We start from the raw sequence: 15,391 nt of genomic DNA on the forward strand, positions 1-15,391 counted from the left end.
TGCTGACCTGGGCCTGCATTGTACCAAGATACACCAGGCCGTCATGCCGACTGCATGAAGCGTGCATTAAGGACAAGACACACCTATACTTCTTGAGCTGCAGAAATATGGGGTTTGTTGGTTATAGTCATTAACTAAACACTATAGCAGGTATTGGGGGCACCAACATTTCTTCAAGCTTTTCTTGGCATTTACTGTGGTCCAGGCAGCATACCAAGCATCAGGAATGTGGAGTACATCCCATTCATTCAAGTACTAGGCTCAGAGGGCATAGAGATGAATGACAAATGAATAATAATTCATTAATATCTTCACAAACATTCATTAGGTAACTGATATGCCCGGTCTTAGTGTTAAGCTTTGGGGACACCATGAATAATTCATCCAAATGTGGATTAGGTTTTCATCATGTGCTGGGCACTGAATTGGGCATTTGGGGATGAAAGATGAACAGGGCCCCTCTCCTCAGGGCTTTCACCATTTGGTGGAAGAACCCAGTCACGGTGCTGTCGTGTGAAAAGTGCTAACATCCAACGTCTTAATGAGATTCTGCAGGGACACAGGCAATGAACTCTGCTTGTGGTGGCCAATGGGGCAGAGGAGGGAGGAGGGAAAACCATAGACAACTGGGGCCTTCTGATCTGGGCTTTGATGGAGAAGTCTAAGCTTTCTAGGCAGAGAATAGGTGGAAGGGAAGTCCAGGCCGAGGGAACAGCATGTGCAAAGGGGCTGTGTCCTGGGGTCAGTGAAAAGTTTGGTGTGACTGGAGCTCAGGGGCATGTGGCAAGGCCAGGATCAGGTGAACAGGGCTCCAGCCTGGGTCTGGGGCAGATGCTCTCGTCTTTCTACCTGCAGGGTGATTGGAGACAGGAGGGTCAGAGACTAGAGAGTCATTCCATCTTGGCCTGAGGTGGGGGTAGACACTCTGTCTTATGCCGATGCCACCTCCATGGACAGGGCCTGTTTTGTTCGTCCCCTTCTAATGGTGCATTGAATGTGAGGGCAACTTCATGTTCCCACTAACACCATCCCCATTTTGTACGTGAACAGACTGAAGATCCGAGAGGTCAACTGCCACTCAGATCACACAGCTGTCTGACGGCTTCCAGGTGAGGCCCCACGCCCCGCGTGCCAGTGGCCTTCATCAGGTGCAATGACGGGGAAGCTCCGAAACTCTCCGGGGTTAATCGACTGTACTTGGCAAAGGACAGGGGGCTTCTGCTCCCAAGAGGTAATCAGAGCTAGCTCAACACTGAGCTTGTGTGTGTGTGTGTGTGTGTGTGTGTGTGTGTGTGTGTGTGTGGTGAGAGGTGTAAGGGTGGGGGGAGAGCTAGCTGAGCTGGGACCAGCCCGAGCTGTGCTGGGAAGGAATAAATCTCTCTGTGAGCCAACATTAATACAAGCTTGGCAGGTTCTGGGCAGGCCCCTGGTTGATTATGCCAATGGACGCCGGGGAGGGGAAGATTGAGCTGCCGGGGTGGCGTGAATGCATATCACACAGGGTAATGCCTTGGAAATATATAGCATCCAAGCAGGCAGACAGATGACGGTGGGGTGAAGGGGGGTGGGGGAGGGGGAGCGGCATCTGTTTGCAATTAAGGTGACCAGAACCCACGGAACAAGGCTCCGGGAAGGGATGCCTAGGGTGCCTCCTTTGGGTGAGCTGCAGGAGTTCCACGTAGTATTCATCATTGGTTTACTGAGCACCAACGTGGTGCCAGGCACTGCGGGCACAGGACTGAGAATCCAGACCGAGTGCTGCCCTCGTGGAGCTCACAGTCTGGTGGGGCAGACAGGACTGAGCAGGCCATCATGCCAATTGCATACCAAGTGCATTAGGAGAAGAACAGAGAGTGGTGAGGGCCCATAAGACTTAGGTAGAGGCCCTGGAGGACTGCCTGGAAGAGGGGACATTTGAAATGAGGGCTGAAAGATGAATTGGGGTTAACTCGGTAGAGTGCGCTTATGTGTAAAAGGACATAGGGCGAGAGAGAAGAAACATAGATAGAGGCTCTGTGGCAGTAGGATGAACAGCAGAAAGGAGGCCAGGGTGGCTGATGCATAGAGAGTCAGGGCTCAGGCAGATCTGAAATGTAGGAAGAAGAAGCCAGACCAGGCATAGCCTTGTGGGCTGTTTTACACGATTGGATTCATCATAGAGCAATGGAGAGCTACTGAAGGTTCTATAATGGGAGGGGTTATTGACCAAATTCTCTTTTTTTCCAAGGAATCTCATAAAGTCCTCATTGCAACTGGTGAGATAAAGATAGCCATTCCTCATTATTTGGGCTAGGAAACTGCAGCCCGGAGAGGTAAAGTGATTTGCCTACAGTCACACAGCAAAAGAGTGGAATACTCGGCCTGTTGTATCCTAAAGGCAGTAAGTGATGGAATACAGATTCCCCAGCCCAACGTCGGGACCTGTGTTGCTAAAAAAGACGGTTCCGATTTCAAAATGCAAAAGGAAAACTTCCATCCCTGGAATTGGCTTTGGTGGGAATTTGACAAAGGTCAGGGGCTTAGACCGGAACGTAAGACCCACGGACAGTCATGTCCTAGAGCAAAAGCCCAGCGTCCCCATGACCTGCATAGGAGTCTGGCTTGGGAATGGCTAGAAGGGATGCTCTGAGGATGCCAATGGTCCTCGGAGAGACAGACACCTCAGCCAGACAGAGCAGAGCAGGTGCCGGGATGGGCTGTTCACCTCAGGGCTTGGGAGGTCGAGAAGCTGCCCTGAGTATCCGTCCACTGGGAATTCAGAAGGAAAATAACAACAACAGAAAAACACAAATTAAAACGTAAGGTTCTCTCCCCTGGCAGCATCTTGCCAGCTCAAGTTTGGAAAGAATCATTCAACCCATCTGCCATATTGTTGCAGGCTCAGCCTAGGCCAAAAGAACAGTAATAATGAAGACGATGCAGCAACAATGCATTCATCTGGCAAATCAATGGGCACCTACTGTGAGCCCGACCCGGAGCTAGGCACTGCGGGTAGAACAGAGAAGGAGGTGGGGATGGAGCTCGCCCCCCCTCCCCCTCCCCCCCGGGAGTTCATAGGTTACAGTTTTGTCCAGCGTGCTATCAGCTATGTTTTGTTGAGACCTACTATGCACCATGTACACACCACTTCTCTGAACCTTGCAGTCACGCCATCAGGTAGGCACTTGTAGTAGACAATGTTGGTCCTATTTGCCTGGCCGTGCACCCAGCCCCCGGATGCTATTAATCAGTGTTGCCCCCTGACAACTCACGGCTTCCCCCTTCTGGAGTCCCGCCCTAGAGCCACCTTGCTCGGAAATGCCTGGGGAGTCAGGCAGACCCAGGGACGGCCTGCAGTCAATGACTGGCTCTTGCAAGAGCTCCTTGGGTTTGCAGGGGTGCAGCGTCACGGTGCCATTTACGCTCTAGAACACTCCCCTGGACCTCAACCACTGGAGGCGACTCAACTAGAACAACACCTTTGCTTGGCTTCTCCCCCTCCTCCTCCTCCTCCTCCTCCTCCTCCTCCTCCTCCTCCTTCTCCTCCTCCTCCTCCTCCTCCTCCTCCTCCGCTATCCAGCCCCCCGCCCCCATCATCCTTACAAGTTTTCCTCTCAAGCTCCCCCACAATTAATCTCTTTTCTAAGAGCCCTTATCCAGGCCTCAGGGATGGGATTGGGGCGAAGCAAGCGTGGCACCCAGGGCATCAAATTCAAGGCGGCGCTCGCTCTCAGGGCTGACCTTGCACTTGTGTGAGCCCGAGAACGAGGGTTTTCTTACGTGGGCACCTGGATTGCCTCCTCCTCCTCTTGGCCTTGGTCCCAGTCTCAGGCTCGTCTCCCACGGAGCACATCCCCAGGGAGTATCCTTATTGTACCTGATCCATAGTTGGAGACGTGAGGCTGGGCGGACTAACAAATGGATCCCACATCCCACAGCCGGTGAAACATGAAAACGTAAGGTTCTCTCCCCCGGAGCTCAGGACTGTTGAAATGGAAGTGCACGTGCACGTTTCCTGTGACCTCCTCGCCTTCGGGACAAGACGCCCAGCAATCTGGGGGCAGAGATGCAAAGCCGAGACACACTGAGGAAAGGAATGAGACCCTGGGAGGGCCCTCCGGTTCCATCTGCCTCCGGCCTCTCCAACGGTTGCTGTGGCCATTTTAAGGATGCGACGAGTGAGACGAAGGGGGACAAACGCCACACTGAAGCCACTTGGAGGACTTAACTCCCTCTTCCGAAGCCCCCTGGCGGTTGAGGGCTCCGATCAAGACGTGAGCACTGAAGGTCCCTCTGGCTTTGACACCCTGAGGTGGTCGTGAAGGGACCTGGGTGGCGGCAGGGGGTGGGTGGTGGAGGCAGACGGCACCACAGAGATGAGCATTATCCAAGGAGGACACACCTGGATCGGAACCAGGTTCCAGAGGGCTGGGGGCCGCCCTCCGTGTCTGTAAGCCTGGGTGTGTGAGGGTGTATCTTGGGGGGTGGGGTTTAGTCTCTGCCTAGCAACCATTCATGACCTCACAGCTGCCTTTCTGCTGAGCTCCCAGGCATTGAAGCCTCCAGGGAAACCAGCCCTCCTCTACCCGCTTCCAGCCTTACTATTGTCTGTTCCCCAGGAGCATGGCTTAAGACGCTCCTCCTGTTCTAGTTTCCCTTCGGAGCTGAGGCACCCATTACGCCTGCCCTCTTGAAATTATTAACATTGAAATGTAGGCAGGAAGGAGGGAAGGAGGAAGGAGGGAAGGGGAGGGAAGGGAAGGGAAGGAAGGAAGGAAGGAAGAAAGGAAGGAAGGAAGGAAAAAAGGGAGGAAGGAGGGAAGGATGGAAAGAATCGAAACGGCTTGGAGGATCTGGGTGGGTGTGAATCTTGGCCACTCATGGTCCCGCTTGGACGGCAGTGTCTCCCTTGGTAAACTGGTGGAAGGATGGCTCTGCCCAATTCGACCCTCTTCCGTCCTCCTCGATGACCCCCCTTCCCCAAACTCTGCTCTCCCAGATGTCAAGGAAGGTGCACTCATGGTGCACTGAGTCGAGGCGGGGCTGGTTCTAGAATAGAGGTTTCTGGGAACACAAAACCATATGCACCCCACCTGAGGTCTGAGATGGGGAAATTTGAGTGTGGCTGAAGGTGGGGGTCCTCTGAATGAGTTTCTCTGCACCCAACTTCCCCATCCTCTGCTTCCCTCCAGCCTGCCCCTAGCCCCCCAAGGCTCAGTCCCCTGTGCTGTGGGAACTGTTTCATTGCAAACTATCTTGGTTCAAATGGCTCTTTTTAGGTACTAGCCCTGGCCTCATATCAAACTCATGGTCCTGTCTCAAAGTCCAAAAGTGTCCAGTTCTTTAAAAAAAATATATATATATATATGTATATATATTTTTTTCTCTCCCTTCCTCTCTGAGACCAATGAATATATATATATATATATATATATTCATTGGTCTCAGAGAGGAAGGGAGAGAAAAATATATATATATATATTTTTTTTTATAAAAGGGAGAGAAAAATATATATATATATATATATATATATATATATATATATATATATATATATATATATTCATTGGTCTCAGAGAGGAAGGGAGAGAAAAATAGAAACATCAATGATGAGAGAGACTCATTGATTGGCTGCCTCCTGCATGCCCCACACTGGGGGTTGAGCCCGTGACCCAGGCATGTGCCCTGACTGGGAATCAGATTGTGACCTCCTGGTTCATAGGTGGACGCTCAACCACTGAGCCACACTGGCCGGGCAAGTACCCAGCTCTTTAGTCTGGTTCTGAACCACTTACTCAATCCTTCCTCACTTTGCCCAGGACCGTCTCCTCCTCCCTCCAGGATTCCTGCTCCAGTTTGTTTCCCGGAACCGGATTCTCCATGGATTCTTGATAAAGAGGATGGGCTGCCCTGCATGAAGTCCTATATGTCCCTAGAGCGGTCAGCGAGGCTGCAGACCAGAAGTCATATCCCTAGATGTTACCCCCGCCTTGCTGCCCAGCATCTATAAAATGAAAGCTCGAGTCTTTTTTTGTTTGTTTGTTGCATTTTCTATTAAAAAAAAATGTGATTAACTTTAAAGCACCCAACCAAGACATGTTGGGAGGGGGGTTGGGTCCAATCTCCCCATTTCTAATGTCCCCACTGATAGAATGAAGACTACACGTTCAAAGCACAGCCACTCAAGTATCCAAATTCGATTTAGCAATGGAAGCCTACGAGTTCTGCCCCCTAGTCCTCAATTTCACATTCCAGAAGCCCAGGCCCACCTAGAAATCTGATTACCTCAGGTCTGGCTTGTGCATTATCGAAATGGTCCTAATTGCTTTAACATTTTTTTTTTTATTAAATATAGTTGGCACGCAACACTGTCCTTGCTTCAGGTGTATGACACAGCGATGTGACATGTATATACCTCGCGATACGATCGCGATAAGCCTATTAGCGCCACCATACACGTTTATTACAATGTTATTGATTCTGTTCACTGTGGTGTGCACTACATCCTGGCGGCTTATTTATTTTGCAACTGGGAGTTTATCCTTCTTTTCCCCCTTCACCTTTCCATACCCCCCTCCCCTCTGGCGACCCTCAGCTTGTTCTCTATGTCCCTACGTCTGTTTCTGTCTTGTCTGTTTCATGTTTCAGCCTCTACAGCTAGTCTCAGTGAGCCCTTCCCACCTCCACACCCTGGTCCGTTCCCACCTCCACACCCTGGTCAGCACCGCTCTCTCTAATCCCACACCCGGAGGCATGAGTCTAATCAAAGTCCTAATCATCAAAGGTCAACAGCTAGTTAGAATTCCTTCTGAGTTTTTTTTTTTGTGTTTTTTTAAAAAATATATTTATTGATTTCAGAGAGGAAGGGAGAGGGAGAGAGAGATAGAAACATCAATGGTGAGAGAGAATCATTGATCGGCTGCCTCCTTCACGTCCCCTACTGGGGATCGAGCCTGCAACCTGGGCATGGGCCCTTGACCGGAATCGAACCCAGGACCCTATAGGCCGACGCTCTGTCCACTGAGCCAAACTGGCCAGGGCTCCTTCTGAGTTTTGATGACAGGGGATGCAGTTAGGAGATGAGGGAGCTGTGGCTTCCAGAGCGGGAAGACTGGGGAAGAGCGCCATGCCCACATTTATTTCCCTGTAACCCACTCGGATAATCTAAGGCCTGAGGGCGATGCTCAGGAAGCTGCCCCTCCCCTCTGAGCCTCAGCCATCCCCCTCTGTCCAAATGGGCGGCCTGGGCGGGCACAGAGCCAGTGACCCTCTGAGATGAGTCTTATCCGGTGCCCGCCGGGTCGTGCTCGGGCCTCACGGGGCAGGAGGACTTTGCAAGCATTGATCAGTGAATGCATCACGTCTTCACTCAAGATTCTTTCTGGACATCCTCGCAGCTCCTATGTCTCCAAGCCCTCGGCCCCCCCAGCCCCGACTGGTGGCTGACAAATGGCTGCTTGAAGTTCGTGGTCCCCAAGGCCTTCTTAGAGAGCCCAGGAATGCAGGCATGGGGGAGGGGGGAGGGAGAGAGGGGGAGGGTTTGGGCTAGAAGCCACAGGCCTCAGCAGCCGGAGGAGGACGACACAGGGGGCGGGGTGCAGGCACCCCGAGATTGCTCAGGCAGCAAAGTGCTTGGCGGCGCATCCGGACTTTGAAAGCAATCCAAAACAAGGCCGGCGTCCCAGGCTCCAGTGATGTCACAGCTAATCATTAGCCTGGTAATTACACTGAAAGCCTTCTGTGATCTTATCCTCAGCAGGGTCATTAATGCAAGGCAACCGCACCAGTAAATGTCTCATTAGTCTTATTTTAGACTTATGTATTTTTCAGGACTACAGAATTTTAATAGTCGGCCCCCCTCCCAGTCTCCCCCCGCCCTCTGCGACATTAATATCTACTCCACATGCCAGATTCTCCCAACTCCCCCCTCCTTGTTTCCCTCCTCAGCGCCCCCAGAGGAGGCCCGGCAGGGAAGGAAGGCCGGAGTGGGAGTGCTAGGGACTAGGGGTTCCCTCCCTCGCCGGCCCCAGCTCTGTGTCTGACTGTGGTCTCTTTTCTGTGGTGACAACTTTCTCCTGAATTTTCTCTCTCTTCCCCGGGAAGCTTCACGCTTTTCATTTTAACCCTTTTTTAAAGCCCTTGTTCTCATTATTAAAGAAATGCATGCTCATTACAAAGAGAGAAAGAAAAAAAAAATTACCATTCATCTCAGACCTCAGGCAAGATGGGCCCCTCTCCACCCCTTGCTCACCCCCCCGCAGCTTCCCTGGCCGTGGAGTGGGCTGAACATCCTCCCCTCAGGCCTTTGACAAGTGCTGTTCTCTGCCGAGAGGGTTTTTCTCTCTCCTCTGCCATTGAATGACTCCTACGCCCTCTCCAGGGTACAGCCCAAACGCCACTTCCTCCTGGGAGCCCTCCATGCAGGGGCAGGCTGTACCTCTGCTTTGGATGCCATTGCCCGTGCATGTCACCATCACCATTAGTTACCTACAGGCGACATTAATTGTTTGATTGCCTTCTCCCCAACAAGGAACACCTTTACGTGATTCGTGAACCCTGTAGTTCCAATGGCTGTCTCAGGGGCATAGATGCAGAGACATCAGTAGGTACTTGTTGAATGAAAGGATGGATGAATGGGTAGGTAGGTGGGTGCATGGATAGGTGGATGAATGGATGGATGGATGGATGATGGATGGATGGATGGTTAAATGGGTAGATGAGTGGGTGGATGGATAAATGAATGAATAAATAGCTGGATTTATTGTGGGATATTCTCCTCCCATCTTTCCTTGACATTTTAGATGCTATTGAGATACTATGACATGTAATGTTTATCTGACTTTTTATTCCACACTTTTCTATATGTAACAGCTGTACTTATTTTTGATGGCTGCGTAGTATTCCATCAAGTTGATGCTCCTTAGTTTTCCAGTTAAGTTTCTACCGGCGTACATTTGGGAAGGCGACATTTCCTGCGAGGTAAGCCTTCGGGCTCCAGCCCCCAGCACCAGGGTTCCAGTGCTGCCACAGCCCCATCTCAGCGGCGTGCCCCTGCAGTTATGTGCAAGTCACATGATCTCCGTGCCTCCATTTGATCATCTGATAACTTAAGGCAGGGGTCCTCAAACTTTTTAAACAGGGGGCCAGTTCACTGTCCCTCAGACCGTTGGAGGGCCGGACTATAGTTTTAAAAAAAACTATGAACAAATTCCTATGCGCACTGCGGGCCCGGGACGAGTCGGCTGCTAAGCAGGACAGGCAGCGGCACCCAGCGGGCCGGATAAATGTCCTTGGTGGGCCGCATGTGGCCCGCGGGCCGTAGTTTGAGGACGCCTGACTTAAGGGGTTAAGAGAGAAATCAGTACAAGTGAAGTCTACAGACCAGTACCTGACATCCAGAGATGCTAGTTATTACCTCCAGTTGTCACCCATCCATGCCCCAGCGAGGTGACGTTCTTTCTTTGGCATCAGGAAGGGAGAGAAGAAACCTGCAGGTTGGTGGTGATGATCCCACGAGATGATACACATTCCCAGCTGTTGACACACGGTGAGTGCTCACCAGGAGTGAGCTCATATTTCTTTTCTTGACAGTGGCCAGGGAAATGCCGAACCATAGCTCAGAGAGAGAGGGCTGAAGAAAGCATCAGAATGAGGTCGGCTGACTCGGACGCTGTCCACTGCACTGGGCCACGCTGCCTGGGCCTCCATTGCGCATGCTTGTTAAGTCACAAATGAAGGCGATTCTCAACTGTCCCCTCCCCTGGAACCTTTTCTCCCTGGAACCTTCTCTCCCTGGAATCTTCTCTCCCTGGAATCTTCTCTCCCTGGAATCTTCTCTCCCTGGAATCTTCTCTCCCTGGAACCTTCTCTCCCTGGAATCTTCTCTCCCTGGAACCTTCTCTCCCTGGAACCTTCTCTCCCTGGAACCTTCTCTCTCTGGAATCTTCTCTCCCTGGAATCTTCTCTCCCTGGAATCTTCTCTCCCTGGAACCTTCTCTCCCTGGAATCTTCTCTCCCTGGAATCTTCTCTCTCTGGAATCTTCTCTCCCTGGAATCTTCTCTCTCTGGAATCTTCTCTCCCTGGAACCTTCTCTCCCTGGAACCTTCTCTCCCTGGAACCTTCTCTCTCTGGAATCTTCTCTCCCTGGAATCTTCTCTCCCTGGAATCTTCTCTCTCTGGAATCTTCTCTCCCTGGAATCTTCTCTCCCTGGAATCTTCTCTCCCTGGCCACACAATCCCTCCAGTTCATAGAAACGTGTCCCAAAGGTTTAGAACTTTCCACCGATGTGTGCGCACCATGGGGCATAGTCTGTGTTGGTCTTCTTAGCTGCTGGGAATCTGGAGACTAGCAGGGTGCCTGGCACACGCACAAGTGGGGGCTTAATACATATCTGTCCGACGAATGAATGAGGATGTTTTTACCTGGAGAAGGAGCTGCAATTCCAGCGAGGCCAGCCGCCAAGCCTCCCTCCCTGGCTGCTTCCCCGGAGCCTGTGATATTTAATTAACACGAAGCAAGCAGAACCCACCTTACGGTGCTGGCCCAGGGGCCACCCATAATTGAGAAACGATAGGAGGCACCTGAGACTTGACCTTGGCTAATGATGGATAGATCCATGGGGGAGTTCAGGAGCCAAAGACCCAGGGGCTGGAGCCCTGGTCCAGAGCGCCCAGGTGGAAGGAAGGAAAGCGCTGTCTGCTGCCTGCCCTGTGGTCTCAGGAGGCGCCGAGGGGGCTCCTGGGAAATTCTGCGGATGCCATTTCTCTGGGGAGATGAGGACAGTAGCTAGGGCTCACCGTGGGCCAGGTCCTGGGAGCCTCAGAATGGGAGTCGTGTGTTGGTTTTTTCAGCATTTGGACATGATGGGCACTCAGACTGAGGGGCACTCCAGAGGGAGACGGCACGGAAGGGAGGTCCTGCTCAGTGTGGGGTGCTGTGCAGGGGAGTGGGGATCACAGGGGTGCAGTCCTATTCTTGCCTTTTTGCTCTGGCCAAGATTTGGGGGTGGGGAGGAGCTCTATCTATGTGGCTAGCTCCAATCTGGGGTCACCTCCTCCAATCTCCCAGCTCCAGTGTCTTAGCCCCTAAAGAGGCAGCCCCCTCATTTCCCTCCCAAGGAGGGGACGGCTTTACTTAGGGAAGGCGCTGCTGTAACTTTTAGCTCTGGGGGGAGCAGGGGGCACCAGGACCTTGGGGGCCCTGAGGCCTGTGCTGAGCAATGTCTGCGGGAGGCTCTCCTGCCCTTGAGGGACACCTCACCATCTCTGAGGGCATGACGGACAGAAATGGAATTCAGATGACAGGGCCCAGGAGGGTGAGGGTGGGGCAGGGGCCCGGGGGAGGGAGGAAGGGAAGCCTTTCGCCTCCAGCCCCAAGTCCAGGAGGTGTGGACCCCGATGACCCGGAGGTGCATGGAAAATACCACCGAGAACAGCCCTCTGGAGCTGGCAGAGCAGGTGCAGATCCGGGATGGAGAGCAGGGAGAGACGATCGATGCTCCTCCTTGATGGAGGTGCTGACTGCTCTTTGGAGAGCCGGGCGGCGTCAGCCTTGAGCTTCCAAGCAGCGCTCCCTGGTCCATTCCCTGCCCTTGGCCACTGGCCCCTCCAGACCCCTCTGAACCCGCAGGCTCTCTCGAGAGTCCCCTCTCCCTCACTGTATGCGTGGTAAAATACACAGATCATAAAAGTCACCATCTTGGCCATTTGAAAGGTACAGTTCAGTGGCACCGAGTGCTTTCACGTAGTTATGCAGCCACTGGCCCCATCCATCTCCAGAGCTGTCCATCTTCCCAAATCGGAACTCTGTGCCCATTAAACACGAGCTCCCGGCTCCCCTCCCCTCAGCCCGAGGCAGCCGCCATCCCACCTTCTGTCTCCATGACCTTGAAGGCTGTAGGCAGCTCCTGAGGCATCACGCGGTGTTTGGTATGTTGTAACTGGCTTGTTTACTAAACAGCATGTCCTCAGGGTGCCTCCGTTTTGCAGCGTGTGTGCGTGCGTCAGCGCTTCCTTCCTTTTAAAGGCCGAATAATATTCTACCGTATGGACAGACCACAGGTGTGTTTCCGTGCGGCGTGGTGTCAGGCGTGTTAGGTGAAACCGCTATTCTGCATTTGCCCGATGGCAGAGAGAGAGACTTACTCTATAGGGTGCTTGGGACAAGGACATGCGATGTGCACGTGAGATGCTTTGCCAGGTGGTGAAGAAGAACGCAAAGGACCTTTAGGCCCTCAGTTTTGGTGAGCGTGTCATGGTATGCAGTAGGTACTCAATAAGTTCTTGTGGCCAAACACAGGAATTCTCTCTCCTCCCCGCCCCCCCCCCAACCCCCCCATGCATCCATGTAGGCAGGGAATGGGGCCTTATCTCTGCTCGTGGCATCTGGAGTCTTTGTGGGTCCACTGTGGGCAGTTAATGAGGCTGCTCCAGACCTCTGTGGCTCAAAGCACAGACCCAAGTTCAAAAGCCGCCCTTGACCCCGGGTGGGGGAGGAGGCTCTCCTGCCCTGGTTCCCCGTCCCCCATCACCCAGCACGTAAGTGATGGAAAGAAGTCAGTCAGAGGAAAAAGACAGATTGAGTGTTCCGTGGCCCTGGCATTTCCCTCCAGATCTCTGGATTTCCATATATTTGAAAACCTAATATAAACAACAGAGGAGAAATTTGCATCTCGGGCAGCAAGGAATGAAAAATTGAGGCGGCATAATGTATGGCCGCGCGTGGAAGAGGGATGACCGTGGTGAGACCAACCTCTTACGACAGGCCCAATAGGCCGGTGGCAAACTCATTTCCGGGCAGAATATAGGGTTCATCTGCTGGAACGTTTAACAGGCATCAAAGAAAGATCACTCCCGCCTCTCCCCGCCGCCGCGTCCCGCACCACCGCGCCGCCGTGCTCCTGCCCCTCTCTTTTTTGCCATTTTATTAAACCCCTTTATGCGGCTTTAATACAATATGTATGATCCACGTGGAGACAAATAAATTCCTATGTACTTTTCAGGATTCAGGGGGTTCTAATGGTTATGTATGCTTTATTTATACTTTCTGAGAGACATTAAAAGGGCGATGTGTAAATATATGCAACGCAAACCCGTGGTGATTTATGGCTACTCAACGGAGCCAGAGCAAAATGGGAAGTTATGAAGTTAATTTCTAGACGCGCGCGCGGAGAGCGGGGCGGAGCTGCGGCCGGCAGTGCTGGCGAGGGGAGGATTCATTCTGGCAAAAGCTGGGCTTGGCGGCAAGTTTGTCTAAGGTTGCTCCCGAGGCTGGGGCTTTGAAGGAAGTGACGCAGAGGCGACGCTAGGAATGTTGCTGTTGCAGATGGGGAAGGCGGTGCCCAGAGAGGTGAAGTCAGTTTTCCAAAGTCACACAGCAAGCAGGTGGCAGGATTCAGAGGAGACGCCCTCCTGTGGCTCCTCCTTGGGCTGTCACAAAGCTGTTTAAGAATCTGTCACGGGGTTCAGGACCTTCCTTGCAGCCTCCACGTGGCAGGAAGACTCTGAGGTGGGCAATTAAAGGCCTGAAACGACCTCTGTTATAATGCTTCAACCCGTTCCCTCATCGACTGCCTGACCTCTGCCCTCCAAGTCCACGATCTAGTTCAGCTCTTAGTGTCTGAGTCAGCGGCTGCAGGGCACACCTGTAGCTAAGGTCAAAGCACAGGCACTGGCATCTGAGAGCCTGGGTTCTCATCCCAGCCGCACCATGGATGAGTCCTGTGAGCTTGGGTCAGCGGCTTCCCCTCTCTGGGGACCTCCCCTCCCCCCATGTGCAACCGGATGATGTCTCTGAGTCTGAAGAAATGTTGTGAGCAGAGGATGGTTCAATGTGGGGCAGGAGTTTGCCACAGCATCCCCGGTCTTAATAAATGGCGTTTGTTTTTTGTTAATCCTCACCAGAGGGTATTTTTTTCCCATTGATTTTTAGAGAGAGTGGAAGAGAGGAGAAGAGAGAGAGGGAGAGAAGGAGAGAGGGAGAGGGGTGGGAGAGAGGGAGGGAGGGAGAGAGAGAGAGAGAAAGAGAGAGAGAGAGAGAGAGAGAGAGAGAGAGAGAGAGAGAGAGAGAGAAGCATCAGTGTGAGAGACACACATCGAATGGTTGCCTCCTGCACTCACGGTAACTGGGGGGGCTGGGGATTGAGTCTACAACCAAAGAATGTGCCCTTGACCGGAATTGAACCCATGACTCTTGAGTCCACGGGCCGACGCTCTAATCACTGAGCCAAACCGGCTAGGGCAGTGGTCGGCAAACTCATTAGTCAACAGAGTGGAAAATCGCGGTTCGCGAGCCGCAGTTTGCCGACCACTGAGCTAGGGCATAAATATCATTTCCATCACTGCTGTTATTCCACCTGCCTCACCACGGGCAAGTCCTTACCCCTCTCTGGGCCTCAGTTTTCCCATCTGTACAATTAGGGCACTTAAAATAGATGTTCTAGAATTATCTGGCTGATGTCTGGATTTTAAGAGGAAAATCCCCAAACCTGCCAACTCCCACATTCATAAAGCTTGAGGGATGATATTTACAAGGAGTCTGGTCTACTTCTTGGCTCTGTGCATCAAAAGCCATGAAGGCGTTCGTTCCCTTTGGCTCAGCAGCTTTCTTTCTGGAGCTCCTACCTTCCAGGATTAATCACGGTGTATGCAAAAGTCACCCCAAGCATTTCTGTTGTGGTGTTTAAAATAGAGGGAAGCCCTAGCTGGTGTGGCTCCGTGAATAGAGCATCTGCCGTGGACTGAAGGGTCCCGGGTTCGATTCTGGTCAAGGGCACATGCCCGGGTTGCGGGCTTGATCCCCAGTGTGGGGCGTGCAGGAGGCAGCCGATCAATGCTTCTCTCTCATCATTGATGTTTCTATCTCTCTCCCTCTCCCTCTCCCTTCCTTTCTGAAATCAATAAAAATATATTTAAAAAAAAGAGGAAAAGCTGGAAGTGACCAAATGGCAACAGGAGGGGGCAGGTTACAAAAGTGGTTATTCAGCGGGAGCATGTCAGTGGCCAATTGAGCACTTAGCGTGTGCCTCTCCCAGGAGGAGCCGGGCGTCACATTGAATTCCCCAATCACCCTGTTAGGCTGCATTGAGTTCCTCTGGGTTGGCCACAGGGGAACCGAGCTCAGAGAAAAGCAACTCGCCGAGACCTGCGTGGCTGGCAGATGGCAGAGCTGGGGGTCACCTGGCCGGGCTGCTACCACACCCGGCCTCTTCTTTACCTCACTGCACGCCCCATGTCACGTCAGGAAGGTAACTCGGAGGAAAGGGGGCCCACTGGTGACTGGCAGGCATGGAGTCATGTGGGAAGTTTAGGCCTCGGGGCTGGGAAAACCCATGGCTGCCTTTGCCCTGCTGTGAGGCCAGCCCTGTATCCCTGTGTGCTTGGGAACTGGCCCTGGTCCTCCTGGCTCTGGTC

Source organism: Plecotus auritus (genome assembly GCF_963455305.1).
Source record: "Plecotus auritus genome assembly, chromosome: 13".
Taxonomy (NCBI): Eukaryota; Metazoa; Chordata; class Mammalia; order Chiroptera; family Vespertilionidae; genus Plecotus; species Plecotus auritus.